The sequence below is a fragment of the Garra rufa genome, chromosome 1 (assembly GCF_049309525.1).
Source record: "Garra rufa chromosome 1, GarRuf1.0, whole genome shotgun sequence".
In the NCBI taxonomy this organism is placed as follows: domain Eukaryota; kingdom Metazoa; phylum Chordata; class Actinopteri; order Cypriniformes; family Cyprinidae; genus Garra; species Garra rufa.
In genome coordinates this window covers 79,820,428-79,838,086 of record NC_133361.1, presented here as the reverse complement: position 1 = coordinate 79,838,086, position 17,659 = coordinate 79,820,428, and the positions used below count along the sequence as shown (strand labels likewise).

The 17,659-nt window shown below is 40.6% G+C and overlaps 29 non-coding genes across 29 annotated transcripts; all 29 read right to left on the bottom strand.

Moving 5' to 3' along the window:
- Positions 1–475: 475 nt before the first annotated feature.
- On the bottom strand, positions 476–594 carry LOC141295458 (5S ribosomal RNA). The gene has a single exon (XR_012341072.1). It is a non-coding gene; the product is annotated as a 5S ribosomal RNA (ribosomal RNA).
- An 801-nt stretch (positions 595–1,395) lies between these two features.
- LOC141317682 (5S ribosomal RNA) lies at positions 1,396–1,514 on the bottom strand. Its single transcript, XR_012352045.1, has one exon. It is a non-coding gene; the product is annotated as a 5S ribosomal RNA (ribosomal RNA).
- An 801-nt stretch (positions 1,515–2,315) lies between these two features.
- LOC141318565 (5S ribosomal RNA) lies at positions 2,316–2,434 on the bottom strand. Its single transcript, XR_012352874.1, has one exon. It is a non-coding gene; the product is annotated as a 5S ribosomal RNA (ribosomal RNA).
- An 84-nt stretch (positions 2,435–2,518) lies between these two features.
- Positions 2,519–2,637, bottom strand: LOC141295454 (5S ribosomal RNA). Its single transcript, XR_012341071.1, has one exon. It is a non-coding gene; the product is annotated as a 5S ribosomal RNA (ribosomal RNA).
- An 801-nt stretch (positions 2,638–3,438) lies between these two features.
- On the bottom strand, positions 3,439–3,557 carry LOC141318582 (5S ribosomal RNA). Its single transcript, XR_012352889.1, has one exon. It is a non-coding gene; the product is annotated as a 5S ribosomal RNA (ribosomal RNA).
- Positions 3,558–3,641: 84 nt separating this feature from the next.
- Positions 3,642–3,760, bottom strand: LOC141298006 (5S ribosomal RNA). The gene has a single exon (XR_012341507.1). It is a non-coding gene; the product is annotated as a 5S ribosomal RNA (ribosomal RNA).
- Positions 3,761–4,561: 801 nt separating this feature from the next.
- Positions 4,562–4,680, bottom strand: LOC141315538 (5S ribosomal RNA). Its single transcript, XR_012351029.1, has one exon. It is a non-coding gene; the product is annotated as a 5S ribosomal RNA (ribosomal RNA).
- Positions 4,681–4,764: 84 nt separating this feature from the next.
- LOC141317284 (5S ribosomal RNA) lies at positions 4,765–4,883 on the bottom strand. The gene has a single exon (XR_012351770.1). It is a non-coding gene; the product is annotated as a 5S ribosomal RNA (ribosomal RNA).
- Positions 4,884–5,684: 801 nt separating this feature from the next.
- LOC141295445 (5S ribosomal RNA) lies at positions 5,685–5,803 on the bottom strand. The gene has a single exon (XR_012341069.1). It is a non-coding gene; the product is annotated as a 5S ribosomal RNA (ribosomal RNA).
- An 801-nt stretch (positions 5,804–6,604) lies between these two features.
- Positions 6,605–6,723, bottom strand: LOC141315658 (5S ribosomal RNA). The gene has a single exon (XR_012351084.1). It is a non-coding gene; the product is annotated as a 5S ribosomal RNA (ribosomal RNA).
- An 84-nt stretch (positions 6,724–6,807) lies between these two features.
- Positions 6,808–6,926, bottom strand: LOC141295439 (5S ribosomal RNA). The gene has a single exon (XR_012341068.1). It is a non-coding gene; the product is annotated as a 5S ribosomal RNA (ribosomal RNA).
- An 801-nt stretch (positions 6,927–7,727) lies between these two features.
- LOC141312394 (5S ribosomal RNA) lies at positions 7,728–7,846 on the bottom strand. The gene has a single exon (XR_012349227.1). It is a non-coding gene; the product is annotated as a 5S ribosomal RNA (ribosomal RNA).
- Positions 7,847–7,930: 84 nt separating this feature from the next.
- LOC141318584 (5S ribosomal RNA) lies at positions 7,931–8,049 on the bottom strand. The gene has a single exon (XR_012352891.1). It is a non-coding gene; the product is annotated as a 5S ribosomal RNA (ribosomal RNA).
- An 801-nt stretch (positions 8,050–8,850) lies between these two features.
- On the bottom strand, positions 8,851–8,969 carry LOC141315647 (5S ribosomal RNA). Its single transcript, XR_012351081.1, has one exon. It is a non-coding gene; the product is annotated as a 5S ribosomal RNA (ribosomal RNA).
- Positions 8,970–9,053: 84 nt separating this feature from the next.
- On the bottom strand, positions 9,054–9,172 carry LOC141295435 (5S ribosomal RNA). The gene has a single exon (XR_012341067.1). It is a non-coding gene; the product is annotated as a 5S ribosomal RNA (ribosomal RNA).
- An 801-nt stretch (positions 9,173–9,973) lies between these two features.
- On the bottom strand, positions 9,974–10,092 carry LOC141312273 (5S ribosomal RNA). Its single transcript, XR_012349216.1, has one exon. It is a non-coding gene; the product is annotated as a 5S ribosomal RNA (ribosomal RNA).
- An 84-nt stretch (positions 10,093–10,176) lies between these two features.
- Positions 10,177–10,295, bottom strand: LOC141295427 (5S ribosomal RNA). The gene has a single exon (XR_012341066.1). It is a non-coding gene; the product is annotated as a 5S ribosomal RNA (ribosomal RNA).
- An 801-nt stretch (positions 10,296–11,096) lies between these two features.
- On the bottom strand, positions 11,097–11,215 carry LOC141312801 (5S ribosomal RNA). The gene has a single exon (XR_012349307.1). It is a non-coding gene; the product is annotated as a 5S ribosomal RNA (ribosomal RNA).
- Positions 11,216–11,299: 84 nt separating this feature from the next.
- Positions 11,300–11,418, bottom strand: LOC141295419 (5S ribosomal RNA). Its single transcript, XR_012341065.1, has one exon. It is a non-coding gene; the product is annotated as a 5S ribosomal RNA (ribosomal RNA).
- An 801-nt stretch (positions 11,419–12,219) lies between these two features.
- Positions 12,220–12,338, bottom strand: LOC141319087 (5S ribosomal RNA). Its single transcript, XR_012353364.1, has one exon. It is a non-coding gene; the product is annotated as a 5S ribosomal RNA (ribosomal RNA).
- Positions 12,339–12,422: 84 nt separating this feature from the next.
- LOC141295413 (5S ribosomal RNA) lies at positions 12,423–12,541 on the bottom strand. The gene has a single exon (XR_012341064.1). It is a non-coding gene; the product is annotated as a 5S ribosomal RNA (ribosomal RNA).
- An 801-nt stretch (positions 12,542–13,342) lies between these two features.
- On the bottom strand, positions 13,343–13,461 carry LOC141318581 (5S ribosomal RNA). Its single transcript, XR_012352888.1, has one exon. It is a non-coding gene; the product is annotated as a 5S ribosomal RNA (ribosomal RNA).
- An 84-nt stretch (positions 13,462–13,545) lies between these two features.
- Positions 13,546–13,664, bottom strand: LOC141298005 (5S ribosomal RNA). Its single transcript, XR_012341506.1, has one exon. It is a non-coding gene; the product is annotated as a 5S ribosomal RNA (ribosomal RNA).
- Positions 13,665–14,465: 801 nt separating this feature from the next.
- On the bottom strand, positions 14,466–14,584 carry LOC141318564 (5S ribosomal RNA). The gene has a single exon (XR_012352873.1). It is a non-coding gene; the product is annotated as a 5S ribosomal RNA (ribosomal RNA).
- Positions 14,585–14,668: 84 nt separating this feature from the next.
- LOC141295400 (5S ribosomal RNA) lies at positions 14,669–14,787 on the bottom strand. The gene has a single exon (XR_012341062.1). It is a non-coding gene; the product is annotated as a 5S ribosomal RNA (ribosomal RNA).
- Positions 14,788–15,588: 801 nt separating this feature from the next.
- Positions 15,589–15,707, bottom strand: LOC141318580 (5S ribosomal RNA). Its single transcript, XR_012352887.1, has one exon. It is a non-coding gene; the product is annotated as a 5S ribosomal RNA (ribosomal RNA).
- Positions 15,708–15,791: 84 nt separating this feature from the next.
- On the bottom strand, positions 15,792–15,910 carry LOC141297999 (5S ribosomal RNA). Its single transcript, XR_012341505.1, has one exon. It is a non-coding gene; the product is annotated as a 5S ribosomal RNA (ribosomal RNA).
- A 751-nt stretch (positions 15,911–16,661) lies between these two features.
- On the bottom strand, positions 16,662–16,780 carry LOC141315526 (5S ribosomal RNA). Its single transcript, XR_012351018.1, has one exon. It is a non-coding gene; the product is annotated as a 5S ribosomal RNA (ribosomal RNA).
- An 84-nt stretch (positions 16,781–16,864) lies between these two features.
- LOC141317268 (5S ribosomal RNA) lies at positions 16,865–16,983 on the bottom strand. Its single transcript, XR_012351764.1, has one exon. It is a non-coding gene; the product is annotated as a 5S ribosomal RNA (ribosomal RNA).
- Between the last annotated feature and the right edge of the window lie 676 nt (positions 16,984–17,659).

Genomic DNA, 17,659 nt, shown 5'->3' with positions numbered 1-17,659 from the left:
TTGTCCATACCCTAAAAACAGGTAAACTCTGTTAAAAGAATACAGTTCATTTGTCCATACCCTAAAAACAGTCCAAGAACCCCAGTGTGTTGATAAGTCCAATGTGAGTGTCCACCAGTGTATATACAATCCACAGAAAGTGTAATCCAAAGTTTGCAGGTGGTGAATGGAAAGGTGAGCTCTAAAATTAGCAACTCCTCAATCCAACAGTTTGGTGACTGTCCTTTGTTTGTCATGCTGCTCTCTTATACAGTTGTACTTCCTGCTTCCTGTCATGTGTCTAGTCACATGACAGGCCAACCATCCATTTATTAAAGACACATACACTTAAAATGTTAAGAGTAATAAAATGGCCTAAAAAACATGTAAAACACTTAAAACTCTATAATACATGTAAATGATTGTAATAAATAGAGCGGTAAAACACGTCTTTCTAAAAGCCAGCATATTATATAAATAGTGAAGAAAAGGCAAAAGCTTACAGCACCTGGTATTCCCAGGCGGTCTCCCATCCAAGTACTAACCAGGCCCGACGCTGCTTAGCTTCCGAGATCAGACGAGATCGGGCGCTCACAGCGCGGTATGGCCATAAGCGAGGGCTGCTCCAAAAAGTGGGCTATTTAAAGATCAGCCTCCGTAAAAGCCAGCATATTATATAAATAGTGAAGAAAAGGCAAAAGCTTACAGCACCTGGTATTCCCAGGCGGTCTCCCATAAAAGTGTAACAATCGGCCTTATCAGCCGAGTTACAAGACTAAAATGGGGTCAGATTTAACTGTGAGAGATGACTAGTGGTTAAAAGAATGAGACATAAAAGAAAATTGGTTTAAATAGATTTGGTGTATTTACAAGGTTCACATAAAAGACTTTAAAACAACACGATAAAACTAGGTAAACTCTGTTAAAAGAATACAGTTCATTTGTCCATACCCTAAAAACAGGTAAACTCTGTTAAAAGAATACAGTTCATTTGTCCATACCCTAAAAACAGTCCAAGAACCCCAGTGTGTTGATAAGTCCAATGTGAGTGTCCACCAGTGTATATACAATCCACAGAAAGTGTAATCCAAAGTTTGCAGGTGGTGAATGGAAAGGTGAGCTCTAAAATTAGCAACTCCTCAATCCAACAGTTTGGTGACTGTCCTTTGTTTGTCATGCTGCTCTCTTATACAGTTGTACTTCCTGCTTCCTGTCATGTGTCTAGTCACATGACAGGCCAACCATCCATTTATTAAAGACACATACACTTAAAATGTTAAGAGTAATAAAATGGCCTAAAAAACATGTAAAACACTTAAAACTCTATAATACATGTAAATGATTGTAATAAATAGAGCGGTAAAACACGTCTTTCTAAAAGCCAGCATATTATATAAATAGTTAAGAAAAGGCAAAAGCTTACAGCACCTGGTATTTCCAGGCGGTCTCCCATCCAAGTACTAACCAGGCCCGACGCTGCTTAGCTTCCGAGATCAGACGAGATCGGGCGCTCACAGCGCGGTATGGCCATAAGCGAGGGCTGCTCCAAAAAGTGGGCTATTTAAAGATCAGCCTCCGTAAAAGCCAGCATATTATATAAATAGTGAAGAAAAGGCAAAAGCTTACAGCACCTGGTATTCCCAGGCGGTCTCCCATAAAAGTGTAACAATCGGCCTTATCAGCCGAGTTACAAGACTAAAATGGGGTCAGATTTAACTGTGAGAGATGACTAGTGGTTAAAAGAATGAGACATAAAAGAAAATTGGTTTAAATAGATTTGGTGTATTTACAAGGTTCACATAAAAGACTTTAAAACAACACGATAAAACTAGGTAAACTCTGTTAAAAGAATACAGTTCATTTGTCCATACCCTAAAAACAGGTAAACTCTGTTAAAAGAATACAGTTCATTTGTCCATACCCTAAAAACAGTCCAAGAACCCCAGTGTGTTGATAAGTCCAATGTGAGTGTCCACCAGTGTATATACAATCCACAGAAAGTGTAATCCAAAGTTTGCAGGTGGTGAATGGAAAGGTGAGCTCTAAAATTAGCAACTCCTCAATCCAACAGTTTGGTGACTGTCCTTTGTTTGTCATGCTGCTCTCTTATACAGTTGTACTTCCTGCTTCCTGTCATGTGTCTAGTCACATGACAGGCCAACCATCCATTTATTAAAGACACATACACTTAAAATGTTAAGAGTAATAAAATGGCCTAAAAAACATGTAAAACACTTAAAACTCTATAATACATGTAAATGATTGTAATAAATAGAGCGGTAAAACACGTCTTTCTAAAAGCCAGCATATTATATAAATAGTTAAGAAAAGGCAAAAGCTTACAGCACCTGGTATTTCCAGGCGGTCTCCCATCCAAGTACTAACCAGGCCCGACGCTGCTTAGCTTCCGAGATCAGACGAGATCGGGCGCTCTCAGCGCGGTATGGCCAAAAGCGAGGGCTGCTCCAAAAAGTGGGCTATTTAAAGATCAGCCTCCGTAAAAGCCAGCATATTATATAAATAGTGAAGAAAAGGCAAAAGCTTACAGCACCTGGTATTCCCAGGCGGTCTCCCATCCAAGTACTAACCAGGCCCGACGCTGCTTAGCTTCCGAGATCAGACGAGATCGGGCGCTCACAGCGCGGTATGGCCATAAGCGAGGGCTGCTCCAAAAAGTGGGCTATTTAAAGATCAGCCTCCGTAAAAGCCAGCATATTATATAAATAGTGAAGAAAAGGCAAAAGCTTACAGCACCTGGTATTCCCAGGCGGTCTCCCATAAAAGTGTAACAATCGGCCTTATCAGCCGAGTTACAAGACTAAAATGGGGTCAGATTTAACTGTGAGAGATGACTAGTGGTTAAAAGAATGAGACATAAAAGAAAATTGGTTTAAATAGATTTGGTGTATTTACAAGGTTCACATAAAAGACTTTAAAACAACACGATAAAACTAGGTAAACTCTGTTAAAAGAATACAGTTCATTTGTCCATACCCTAAAAACAGGTAAACTCTGTTAAAAGAATACAGTTCATTTGTCCATACCCTAAAAACAGTCCAAGAACCCCAGTGTGTTGATAAGTCCAATGTGAGTGTCCACCAGTGTATATACAATCCACAGAAAGTGTAATCCAAAGTTTGCAGGTGGTGAATGGAAAGGTGAGCTCTAAAATTAGCAACTCCTCAATCCAACAGTTTGGTGACTGTCCTTTGTTTGTCATGCTGCTCTCTTATACAGTTGTACTTCCTGCTTCCTGTCATGTGTCTAGTCACATGACAGGCCAACCATCCATTTATTAAAGACACATACACTTAAAATGTTAAGAGTAATAAAATGGCCTAAAAAACATGTAAAACACTTAAAACTCTATAATACATGTAAATGATTGTAATAAATAGAGCGGTAAAACAAGTCTTTCTAAAAGCCAGCATATTATATAAATAGTGAAGAAAAGGCAAAAGCTTACAGCACTTGGTATTCCCAGGAGGTCTCCCATCCAAGTACTAACCAGGCCCGACGCTGCTTAGCTTCCGAGATCAGACGAGATCGGGCGCTCTCAGCGCGGTATGGCCATCAGCGAGGGCTGCTCCAAAAAGTGGGCTATTTAAAGATCAGCCTCCGTAAAAGCCAGCATATTATATAAATAGTGAAGAAAAGGCAAAAGCTTACAGCACCTGGTATTCCCAGGCGGTCTCCCATCCAAGTACTAACCAAGCCCGACGCTGCTTAGCTTCCGAGATCAGACGAGATCGGGCGCTCTCAGCGCGGTATGGCCATAAGCGAGGGCTGCTCCAAAAAGTGGGCTATTTAAAGATCAGCCTCCGTAAAAGCCAGCATATTATATAAATAGTGAAGAAAAGGCAAAAGCTTACAGCACCTGGTATTCCCAGGCGGTCTCCCATAAAAGTGTAACAATCGGCCTTATCAGCCGAGTTACAAGACTAAAATGGGGTCAGATTTAACTGTGAGAGATGACTAGTGGTTAAAAGAATGAGACATAAAAGAAAATTGGTTTAAATAGATTTGGTGTATTTACAAGGTTCACATAAAAGACTTTAAAACAACACGATAAAACTAGGTAAACTCTGTTAAAAGAATACAGTTCATTTGTCCATACCCTAAAAACAGGTAAACTCTGTTAAAAGAATACAGTTCATTTGTCCATACCCTAAAAACAGTCCAAGAACCCCAGTGTGTTGATAAGTCCAATGTGAGTGTCCACCAGTGTATATACAATCCACAGAAAGTGTAATCCAAAGTTTGCAGGTGGTGAATGGAAAGGTGAGCTCTAAAATTAGCAACTCCTCAATCCAACAGTTTGGTGACTGTCCTTTGTTTGTCATGCTGCTCTCTTATACAGTTGTACTTCCTGCTTCCTGTCATGTGTCTAGTCACATGACAGGCCAACCATCCATTTATTAAAGACACATACACTTAAAATGTTAAGAGTAATAAAATGGCCTAAAAAACATGTAAAACACTTAAAACTCTATAATACATGTAAATGATTGTAATAAATAGAGCGGTAAAACAAGTCTTTCTAAAAGCCAGCATATTATATAAATAGTGAAGAAAAGGCAAAAGCTTACAGCACTTGGTATTCCCAGGAGGTCTCCCATCCAAGTACTAACCAGGCCCGACGCTGCTTAGCTTCCGAGATCAGACGAGATCGGGCGCTCTCAGCGCGGTATGGCCATAAGCGAGGGCTGCTCCAAAAAGTGGGCTATTTAAAGATCATCCTCCGTAAAAGCCAGCATATTATATAAATAGTGAAGAAAAGGCAAAAGCTTACAACACCTGGTATTCCCAGGCGGTCTCCCATCCAAGTACTAACCAAGCCCGACGCTGCTTAGCTTCCGAGATCAGACGAGATCGGGCGCTCTCAGCGCGGTATGGCCATAAGCGAGGGCCGCTCCAAAAAGTGGGCTATTTAAAGATCAGCCTCCGTAAAAGCCAGCATATTATATAAATAGTGAAGAAAAGGCAAAATCTTACAGCACCTGCTATTCCCAGGCGGTCTCCCATAAAAGTGTAACAATCGGCCTTATCAGCCGAGTTACAAGACTAAAATGGGGTCAGATTTAACTGTGAGAGATGACTAGTGGTTAAAAGAATGAGACATAAAAGAAAATTGGTTTAAATAGATTTGGTGTATTTACAAGGTTCACATAAAAGACTTTAAAACAACACGATACAACTAGGTAAACTCTGTTAAAAGAATACAGTTCATTTGTCCATACCCTAAAAACAGGTAAACTCTGTTAAAAGAATACAGTTCATTTGTCCATACCCTAAAAACAGTCCAAGAACCCCAGTGTGTTGATAAGTCCAATGTGAGTGTCCACCAGTGTATATACAATCCACAGAAAGTGTAATCCAAAGTTTGCAGGTGGTGAATGGAAAGGTGAGCTCTAAAATTAGCAACTCCTCAATCCAACAGTTTGGTGACTGTCCTTTGTTTGTCATGCTGCTCTCTTATACAGTTGTACTTCCTGCTTCCTGTCATGTGTCTAGTCACATGACAGGCCAACCATCCATTTATTAAAGACACATACACTTAAAATGTTAAGAGTAATAAAATGGCCTAAAAAACATGTAAAACACTTAAAACTCTATAATACATGTAAATGATTGTAATAAATAGAGCGGTAAAACACGTCTTTCTAAAAGCCAGCATATTATATAAATAGTGAAGAAAAGGCAAAAGCTTACAGCACCTGGTATTCCCAGGCGGTCTCCCATCCAAGTACTAACCAGGCCCGACGCTGCTTAGCTTCCGAGATCAGACGAGATCGGGCGCTCACAGCGCGGTATGGCCATAAGCGAGGGCTGCTCCAAAAAGTGGGCTATTTAAAGATCAGCCTCCGTAAAAGCCAGCATATTATATAAATAGTGAAGAAAAGGCAAAAGCTTACAGCACCTGGTATTCCCAGGCGGTCTCCCATAAAAGTGTAACAATCGGCCTTATCAGCCGAGTTACAAGACTAAAATGGGGTCAGATTTAACTGTGAGAGATGACTAGTGGTTAAAAGAATGAGACATAAAAGAAAATTGGTTTAAATAGATTTGGTGTATTTACAAGGTTCACATAAAAGACTTTAAAACAACACGATAAAACTAGGTAAACTCTGTTAAAAGAATACAGTTCATTTGTCCATACCCTAAAAACAGGTAAACTCTGTTAAAAGAATACAGTTCATTTGTCCATACCCTAAAAACAGTCCAAGAACCCCAGTGTGTTGATAAGTCCAATGTGAGTGTCCACCAGTGTATATACAATCCACAGAAAGTGTAATCCAAAGTTTGCAGGTGATGAATGGAAAGGTGAGCTCTAAAATTAGCAACTCCTCAATCCAACAGTTTGGTGACTGTCCTTTGTTTGTCATGCTGCTCTCTTATACAGTTGTACTTCCTGCTTCCTGTCATGTGTCTAGTCACATGACAGGCCAACCATCCATTTATTAAAGACACATACACTTAAAATGTTAAGAGTAATAAAATGGCCTAAAAAACATGTAAAACACTTAAAACTCTATAATACATGTAAATGATTGTAATAAATAGAGCGGTAAAACACGTCTTTCTAAAAGCCAGCATATTATATAAATAGTTAAGAAAAGGCAAAAGCTTACAGCACCTGGTATTCCCAGGCGGTCTGCCATCCAAGTACTAACCAGGCCCGACGCTGCTTAGCTTCCGAGATCAGACGAGATCGGGCGCTCTCAGCGCGGTATGGCCATAAGCCAGGGCTGCTCCAAAAAGTGGGCTATTTAAAGATCAGCCTCCGTATAAGCCAGCATATTATATAAATAGTGAAGAAAAGGCAAAAGCTTACAGCACCTGGTATTCCCAGGCGGTCTCCCATCCAAGTACTAACCAGGCCCGACGCTGCTTAGCTTCCGAGATCAGACGAGATCGGGCGCTCACAGCGCGGTATGGCCATAAGCGAGGGCTGCTCCAAAAAGTGGGCTATTTAAAGATCAGCCTCCGTAAAAGCCAGCATATTATATAAATAGTGAAGAAAAGGCAAAAGCTTACAGCACCTGGTATTCCCAGGCGGTCTCCCATAAAAGTGTAACAATCGGCCTTATCAGCCGAGTTACAAGACTAAAATGGGGTCAGATTTAACTGTGAGAGATGACTAGTGGTTAAAAGAATGAGACATAAAAGAAAATTGGTTTAAATAGATTTGGTGTATTTACAAGGTTCACATAAAAGACTTTAAAACAACACGATAAAACTAGGTAAACTCTGTTAAAAGAATACAGTTCATTTGTCCATACCCTAAAAACAGGTAAACTCTGTTAAAAGAATACAGTTCATTTGTCCATACCCTAAAAACAGTCCAAGAACCCCAGTGTGTTGATAAGTCCAATGTGAGTGTCCACCAGTGTATATACAATCCACAGAAAGTGTAATCCAAAGTTTGCAGGTGATGAATGGAAAGGTGAGCTCTAAAATTAGCAACTCCTCAATCCAACAGTTTGGTGACTGTCCTTTGTTTGTCATGCTGCTCTCTTATACAGTTGTACTTCCTGCTTCCTGTCATGTGTCTAGTCACATGACAGGCCAACCATCCATTTATTAAAGACACATACACTTAAAATGTTAAGAGTAATAAAATGGCCTAAAAAACATGTAAAACACTTAAAACTCTATAATACATGTAAATGATTGTAATAAATAGAGCGGTAAAACACGTCTTTCTAAAAGCCAGCATATTATATAAATAGTTAAGAAAAGGCAAAAGCTTACAGCACCTGGTATTCCCAGGCGGTCTCCCATCCAAGTACTAACCAGGCCCGACGCTGCTTAGCTTCCGAGATCAGACGAGATCGGGCGCTCTCAGCGCGGTATGGCCATAAGCGAGGGCTGCTCCAAAAAGTGGGCTATTTAAAGATCAGCCTCCGTAAAAGCCAGCATATTATATAAATAGTGAAGAAAAGGCAAAAGCTTACAGCACCTGGTATTCCCAGGCGGTCTCCAATCCAAGTACTAACCAGGCCCGACGCTGCTTAGCTTCCGAGATCAGACGAGATCGGGCGCTCACAGCGCGGTATGGCCATAAGCGAGGGCTGCTCCAAAAAGTGGGCTATTTAAAGATCAGCCTCCGTAAAAGCCAGCATATTATATAAATAGTGAAGAAAAGGCAAAAGCTTACAGCACCTGGTATTCCCAGGCGGTCTCCCATAAAAGTGTAACAATCGGCCTTATCAGCCGAGTTACAAGACTAAAATGGGGTCAGATTTAACTGTGAGAGATGACTAGTGGTTAAAAGAATGAGACATAAAAGAAAATTGGTTTAAATAGATTTGGTGTATTTACAAGGTTCACATAAAAGACTTTAAAACAACACGATAAAACTAGGTAAACTCTGTTAAAAGAATACAGTTCATTTGTCCATACCCTAAAAACAGGTAAACTCTGTTAAAAGAATACAGTTCATTTGTCCATACCCTAAAAACAGTCCAAGAACCCCAGTGTGTTGATAAGTCCAATGTGAGTGTCCACCAGTGTATATACAATCCACAGAAAGTGTAATCCAAAGTTTGCAGGTGGTGAATGGAAAGGTGAGCTCTAAAATTAGCAACTCCTCAATCCAACAGTTTGGTGACTGTCCTTTGTTTGTCATGCTGCTCTCTTATACAGTTGTACTTCCTGCTTCCTGTCATGTGTCTAGTCACATGACAGGCCAACCATCCATTTATTAAAGACACATACACTTAAAATGTTAAGAGTAATAAAATGGCCTAAAAAACATGTAAAACACTTAAAACTCTATAATACATGTAAATGATTGTAATAAATAGAGCGGTAAAACACGTCTTTCTAAAAGCCAGCATATTATATAAATAGTTAAGAAAAGGCAAAAGCTTACAGCACCTGGTATTCCCAGGCGGTCTGCCATCCAAGTACTAACCAGGCCCGACGCTGCTTAGCTTCCGAGATCAGACGAGATCGGGCGCTCTCAGCGCGGTATGGCCATAAGCCAGGGCTGCTCCAAAAAGTGGGCTATTTAAAGATCAGCCTCCGTATAAGCCAGCATATTATATAAATAGTGAAGAAAAGGCAAAAGCTTACAGCACCTGGTATTCCCAGGCGGTCTCCCATCCAAGTACTAACCAGGCCCGACGCTGCTTAGCTTCCGAGATCAGACGAGATCGGGCGCTCACAGCGCGGTATGGCCATAAGCGAGGGCTGCTCCAAAAAGTGGGCTATTTAAAGATCAGCCTCCGTAAAAGCCAGCATATTATATAAATAGTGAAGAAAAGGCAAAAGCTTACAGCACCTGGTATTCCCAGGCGGTCTCCCATAAAAGTGTAACAATCGGCCTTATCAGCCGAGTTACAAGACTAAAATGGGGTCAGATTTAACTGTGAGAGATGACTAGTGGTTAAAAGAATGAGACATAAAAGAAAATTGGTTTAAATAGATTTGGTGTATTTACAAGGTTCACATAAAAGACTTTAAAACAACACGATAAAACTAGGTAAACTCTGTTAAAAGAATACAGTTCATTTGTCCATACCCTAAAAACAGGTAAACTCTGTTAAAAGAATACAGTTCATTTGTCCATACCCTAAAAACAGTCCAAGAACCCCAGTGTGTTGATAAGTCCAATGTGAGTGTCCACCAGTGTATATACAATCCACAGAAAGTGTAATCCAAAGTTTGCAGGTGATGAATGGAAAGGTGAGCTCTAAAATTAGCAACTCCTCAATCCAACAGTTTGGTGACTGTCCTTTGTTTGTCATGCTGCTCTCTTATACAGTTGTACTTCCTGCTTCCTGTCATGTGTCTAGTCACATGACAGGCCAACCATCCATTTATTAAAGACACATACACTTAAAATGTTAAGAGTAATAAAATGGCCTAAAAAACATGTAAAACACTTAAAACTCTATAATACATGTAAATGATTGTAATAAATAGAGCGGTAAAACACGTCTTTCTAAAAGCCAGCATATTATATAAATAGTTAAGAAAAGGCAAAAGCTTACAGCACCTGGTATTCCCAGGCGGTCTCCCATCCAAGTACTAACCAGGCCCGACGCTGCTTAGCTTCCGAGATCAGACGAGATCGGGCGCTCTCAGCGCGGTATGGCCATAAGCGAGGGCTGCTCCAAAAAGTGGGCTATTTAAAGATCAGCCTCCGTAAAAGCCAGCATATTATATAAATAGTGAAGAAAAGGCAAAAGCTTACAGCACCTGGTATTCCCAGGCGGTCTCCCATCCAAGTACTAACCAGGCCCGACGCTGCTTAGCTTCCGAGATCAGACGAGATCGGGCGCTCACAGCGCGGTATGGCCATAAGCGAGGGCTGCTCCAAAAAGTGGGCTATTTAAAGATCAGCCTCCGTAAAAGCCAGCATATTATATAAATAGTGAAGAAAAGGCAAAAGCTTACAGCACCTGGTATTCCCAGGCGGTCTCCCATAAAAGTGTAACAATCGGCCTTATCAGCCGAGTTACAAGACTAAAATGGGGTCAGATTTAACTGTGAGAGATGACTAGTGGTTAAAAGAATGAGACATAAAAGAAAATTGGTTTAAATAGATTTGGTGTATTTACAAGGTTCACATAAAAGACTTTAAAACAACACGATAAAACTAGGTAAACTCTGTTAAAAGAATACAGTTCATTTGTCCATACCCTAAAAACAGGTAAACTCTGTTAAAAGAATACAGTTCATTTGTCCATACCCTAAAAACAGTCCAAGAACCCCAGTGTGTTGATAAGTCCAATGTGAGTGTCCACCAGTGTATATACAATCCACAGAAAGTGTAATCCAAAGTTTGCAGGTGGTGAATGGAAAGGTGAGCTCTAAAATTAGCAACTCCTCAATCCAACAGTTTGGTGACTGTCCTTTGTTTGTCATGCTGCTCTCTTATACAGTTGTACTTCCTGCTTCCTGTCATGTGTCTAGTCACATGACAGGCCAACCATCCATTTATTAAAGACACATACACTTAAAATGTTAAGAGTAATAAAATGGCCTAAAAAACATGTAAAACACTTAAAACTCTATAATACATGTAAATGATTGTAATAAATAGAGCGGTAAAACACGTCTTTCTAAAAGCCAGCATATTATATAAATAGTTAAGAAAAGGCAAAAGCTTACAGCACCTGGTATTCCCAGGCGGTCTCCCATCCAAGTACTAACCAGGCCCGACGCTGCTTAGCTTCCGAGATCAGACGAGATCGGGCGCTCTCAGCGCGGTATGGCCAAAAGCGAGGGATGCTCCAAAAAGTGGGCTATTTAAAGATCAGCCTCCGTAAAAGCCAGCATATTATATAAATAGTGAAGAAAAGGCAAAAGCTTACAGCACCTGGTATTCCCAGGCGGTCTCCCATCCAAGTACTAACCAGGCCCGACGCTGCTTAGCTTCCGAGATCAGACGAGATCGGGCGCTCACAGCGCGGTATGGCCATAAGCGAGGGCTGCTCCAAAAAGTGGGCTATTTAAAGATCAGCCTCCGTAAAAGCCAGCATATTATATAAATAGTGAAGAAAAGGCAAAAGCTTACAGCACCTGGTATTCCCAGGCGGTCTCCCATAAAAGTGTAACAATCGGCCTTATCAGCCGAGTTACAAGACTAAAATGGGGTCAGATTTAACTGTGAGAGATGACTAGTGGTTAAAAGAATGAGACATAAAAGAAAATTGGTTTAAATAGATTTGGTGTATTTACAAGGTTCACATAAAAGACTTTAAAACAACACGATAAAACTAGGTAAACTCTGTTAAAAGAATACAGTTCATTTGTCCATACCCTAAAAACAGGTAAACTCTGTTAAAAGAATACAGTTCATTTGTCCATACCCTAAAAACAGTCCAAGAACCCCAGTGTGTTGATAAGTCCAATGTGAGTGTCCACCAGTGTATATACAATCCACAGAAAGTGTAATCCAAAGTTTGCAGGTGGTGAATGGAAAGGTGAGCTCTAAAATTAGCAACTCCTCAATCCAACAGTTTGGTGACTGTCCTTTGTTTGTCATGCTGCTCTCTTATACAGTTGTACTTCCTGCTTCCTGTCATGTGTCTAGTCACATGACAGGCCAACCATCCATTTATTAAAGACACATACACTTAAAATGTTAAGAGTAATAAAATGGCCTAAAAAACATGTAAAACACTTAAAACTCTATAATACATGTAAATGATTGTAATAAATAGAGCGGTAAAACACGTCTTTCTAAAAGCCAGCATATTATATAAATAGTTAAGAAAAGGCAAAAGCTTACAGCACCTGGTATTTCCAGGCGGTCTCCCATCCAAGTACTAACCAGGCCCGACGCTGCTTAGCTTCCGAGATCAGACGAGTTCGGGCGCTCTCAGCGCGGTATGGCCAAAAGCGAGGGCTGCTCCAAAAAGTGGGCTATTTAAAGATCAGCCTCCGTAAAAGCCAGCATATTATATAAATAGTGAAGAAAAGGCAAAAGCTTACAGCACCTGGTATTCCCAGGCGGTCTCCCATCCAAGTACTAACCAGGCCCGACGCTGCTTAGCTTCCGAGATCAGACGAGATCGGGCGCTCACAGCGCGGTATGGCCATAAGCGAGGGCTGCTCCAAAAAGTGGGCTATTTAAAGATCAGCCTCCGTAAAAGCCAGCATATTATATAAATAGTGAAGAAAAGGCAAAAGCTTACAGCACCTGGTATTCCCAGGCGGTCTCCCATAAAAGTGTAACAATCGGCCTTATCAGCCGAGTTACAAGACTAAAATGGGGTCAGATTTAACTGTGAGAGATGACTAGTGGTTAAAAGAATGAGACATAAAAGAAAATTGGTTTAAATAGATTTGGTGTATTTACAAGGTTCACATAAAAGACTTTAAAACAACACGATAAAACTAGGTAAACTCTGTTAAAAGAATACAGTTCATTTGTCCATACCCTAAAAACAGGTAAACTCTGTTAAAAGAATACAGTTCATTTGTCCATACCCTAAAAACAGTCCAAGAACCCCAGTGTGTTGATAAGTCCAATGTGAGTGTCCACCAGTGTATATACAATCCACAGAAAGTGTAATCCAAAGTTTGCAGGTGGTGAATGGAAAGGTGAGCTCTAAAATTAGCAACTCCTCAATCCAACAGTTTGGTGACTGTCCTTTGTTTGTCATGCTGCTCTCTTATACAGTTGTACTTCCTGCTTCCTGTCATGTGTCTAGTCACATGACAGGCCAACCATCCATTTATTAAAGACACATACACTTAAAATGTTAAGAGTAATAAAATGGCCTAAAAAACATGTAAAACACTTAAAACTCTATAATACATGTAAATGATTGTAATAAATAGAGCGGTAAAACAAGTCTTTCTAAAAGCCAGCATATTATATAAATAGTGAAGAAAAGGCAAAAGCTTACAGCACTTGGTATTCCCAGGAGGTCTCCCATCCAAGTACTAACCAGGCCCGACGCTGCTTAGCTTCCGAGATCAGACGAGATCGGGCGCTCTCAGCGCGGTATGGCCATCAGCGAGGGCTGCTCCAAAAAGTGGGCTATTTAAAGATCAGCCTCCGTAAAAGCCAGCATATTATATAAATAGTGAAGAAAAGGCAAAAGCTTACAGCACCTGGTATTCCCAGGCGGTCTCCCATCCAAGTACTAACCAAGCCCGACGCTGCTTAGCTTCCGAGATCAGACGAGATCGGGCGCTCTCAGCGCGGTATGGCCATAAGCGAGGGCTGCTCCAAAAAGTGGGCTATTTAAAGATCAGCCTACGTAAAAGCCAGCATATTATATAAATAGTGAAGAAAAGGCAAAAGCTTACAGCACCTGGTATTCCCAGGCGGTCTCCCATAAAAGTGTAACAATCGGCCTTATCAGCCGAGTTACAAGACTAAAATGGGGTCAGATTTAACTGTGAGAGATGACTAGTGGTTAAAAGAATGAGACATAAAAGAAAATTGGTTTAAATAGATTTGGTGTATTTACAAGGTTCACATAAAAGACTTTAAAACAACACGATAAAACTAGGTAAACTCTGTTAAAAGAATACAGTTCATTTGTCCATACCCTAAAAACAGGTAAACTCTGTTAAAAGAATACAGTTCATTTGTCCATACCCTAAAAACAGTCCAAGAACCCCAGTGTGTTGATAAGTCCAATGTGAGTGTCCACCAGTGTATATACAATCCACAGAAAGTGTAATCCAAAGTTTGCAGGTGGTGAATGGAAAGGTGAGCTCTAAAATTAGCAACTCCTCAATCCAACAGTTTGGTGACTGTCCTTTGTTTGTCATGCTGCTCTCTTATACAGTTGTACTTCCTGCTTCCTGTCATGTGTCTAGTCACATGACAGGCCAACCATCCATTTATTAAAGACACATACACTTAAAATGTTAAGAGTAATAAAATGGCCTAAAAAACATGTAAAACACTTAAAACTCTATAATACATGTAAATGATTGTAATAAATAGAGCGGTAAAACACGTCTTTCTAAAAGCCAGCATATTATATAAATAGTTAAGAAAAGGCAAAAGCTTACAGCACCTGGTATTTCCAGGCGGTCTCCCATCCAAGTACTAACCAGGCCCGACGCTGCTTAGCTTCCGAGATCAGACGAGATCGGGCGCTCTCAGCGCGGTATGGCCAAAAGCGAGGGCTGCTCCAAAAAGTGGGCTATTTAAAGATCAGCCTCCGTAAAAGCCAGCATATTATATAAATAGTGAAGAAAAGGCAAAAGCTTACAGCACCTGGTATTCCCAGGCGGTCTCCCATCCAAGTACTAACCAGGCCCGACGCTGCTTAGCTTCCGAGATCAGACGAGATCGGGCGCTCACAGCGCGGTATGGCCATAAGCGAGGGTTGCTCCAAAAAGTGGGCTATTTAAAGATCAGCCTCCGTAAAAGCCAGCATATTATATAAATAGTGAAGAAAAGGCAAAAGCTTACAGCACCTGGTATTCCCAGGCGGTCTCCCATAAAAGTGTAACAATCGGCCTTATCAGCCGAGTTACAAGACTAAAATGGGGTCAGATTTAACTGTGAGAGATGACTAGTGGTTAAAAGAATGAGACATAAAAGAAAATTGGTTTAAATAGATTTGGTGTATTTACAAGGTTCACATAAAAGACTTTAAAACAACACGATAAAACTAGGTAAACTCTGTTAAAAGAATACAGTTCATTTGTCCATACCCTAAAAACAGGTAAACTCTGTTAAAAGAATACAGTTCATTTGTCCATACCCTAAAAACAGTCCAAGAACCCCAGTGTGTTGATAAGTCCAATGTGAGTGTCCACCAGTGTATATACAATCCACAGAAAGTGTAATCCAAAGTTTGCAGGTGGTGAATGGAAAGGTGAGCTCTAAAATTAGCAACTCCTCAATCCAACAGTTTGGTGACTGTCCTTTGTTTGTCATGCTGCTCTCTTATACAGTTGTACTTCCTGCTTCCTGTCATGTGTCTAGTCACATGACAGGCCAACCATCCATTTATTAAAGACACATACACTTAAAATGTTAAGAGTAATAAAATGGCCTAAAAAACATGTAAAACACTTAAAACTCTATAATACATGTAAATGATTGTAATAAATAGAGCGGTAAAACAAGTCTTTCTAAAAGCCAGCATATTATATAAATAGTGAAGAAAAGGCAAAAGCTTACAGCACTTGGTATTCCCAGGAGGTCTCCCATCCAAGTACTAACCAGGCCCGACGCTGCTTAGCTTCCGAGATCAGACGAGATCGGGCGCTCTCAGCGCGGTATGGCCATCAGCGAGGGCTGCTCCAAAAAGTGGGCTATTTAAAGATCAGCCTCCGTAAAAGCCAGCATATTATATAAATAGTGAAGAAAAGGCAAAAGCTTACAGCACCTGGTATTCCCAGGCGGTCTCCCATCCAAGTACTAACCAAGCCCGACGCTGCTTAGCTTCCGAGATCAGACGAGATCGGGCGCTCTCAGCGCGGTATGGCCATAAGCGAGGGCTGCTCCAAAAAGTGGGCTATTTAAAGATCAGCCTCCGTAAAAGCCAGCATATTATATAAATAGTGAAGAAAAGGCAAAAGCTTACAGCACCTGGTATTCCCAGGCGGTCTCCCATAAAAGTGTAACAATCGGCCTTATCAGCCGAGTTACAAGACTAAAATGGGGTCAGATTTAACTGTGAGAGATGACTAGTGGTTAAAAGAATGAGACATAAAAGAAAATTGGTTTAAATAGATTTGGTGTATTTACAAGGTTCACATAAAAGACTTTAAAACAACACGATAAAACTAGGTAAACTCTGTTAAAAGAATACAGTTCATTTGTCCATACCCTAAAAACAGTCCAAGAACCCCAGTGTGTTGATAAGTCCAATGTGAGTGTCCACCAGTGTATATACAATCCACAGAAAGTGTAATCCAAAGTTTGCAGGTGGTGAATGGAAAGGTGAGCTCTAAAATTAGCAACTCCTCAATCCAACAGTTTGGTGACTGTCCTTTGTTTGTCATGCTGCTCTCTTATACAGTTGTACTTCCTGCTTCCTGTCATGTGTCTAGTCACATGACAGGCCAACCATCCATTTATTAAAGACACATACACTTAAAATGTTAAGAGTAATAAAATGGCCTAAAAAACATGTAAAACACTTAAAACTCTATAATACATGTAAATGATTGTAATAAATAGAGCGGTAAAACAAGTCTTTCTAAAAGCCAGCATATTATATAAATAGTGAAGAAAAGGCAAAAGCTTACAGCACTTGGTATTCCCAGGAGGTCTCCCATCCAAGTACTAACCAGGCCCGACGCTGCTTAGCTTCCGAGATCAGACGAGATCGGGCGCTCTCAGCGCGGTATGGCCATAAGCGAGGGCTGCTCCAAAAAGTGGGCTATTTAAAGATCAGCCTCCGTAAAAGCCAGCATATTATATAAATAGTGAAGAAAAGGCAAAAGCTTACAACACCTGGTATTCCCAGGCGGTCTCCCATCCAAGTACTAACCAAGCCCGACGCTGCTTAGCTTCCGAGATCAGACGAGATCGGGCGCTCTCAGCGCGGTATGGCCATAAGCGAGGGCTGCTCCAAAAAGTGGGCTATTTAAAGATCAGCCTCCGTAAAAGCCAGCATATTATATAAATAGTGAAGAAAAGGCAAAATCTTACAGCACCTGGTATTCCCAGGCGGTCTCCCATAAAAGTGTAACAATCGGCCTTATCAGCCGAGTTACAAGACTAAAATGGGGTCAGATTTAACTGTGAGAGATGACTAGTGGTTAAAAGAATGAGACATAAAAGAAAATTGGTTTAAATAGATTTGGTGTATTTACAAGGTTCACATAAAAGACTTTAAAACAACACGATACAACTAGGTAAACTCTGTTAAAAGAATACAGTTCATTTGTCCATACCCTAAAAACCGGTAAACTCTGTTAAAAGAATACAGTTCATTTGTCCATACCCTAAAAACAGTCCAAGAACCCCAGTGTGTTGATAAGTCCAATGTGAGTGTCCACCAGTGTATATACAATCCACAGAAAGTGTAATCCAAAGTTTGCAGGTGGTGAATGGAAAGGTGAGCTCTAAAATTAGCAACTCCTCAATCCAACAGTTTGGTGACTGTCCTTTGTTTGTCATGCTGCTCTCTTATACAGTTGTACTTCCTGCTTCCTGTCATGTGTCTAGTCACATGACAGGCCAACCATCCATTTATTAAAGACACATACACTTAAAATGTTAAGAGTAATAAAA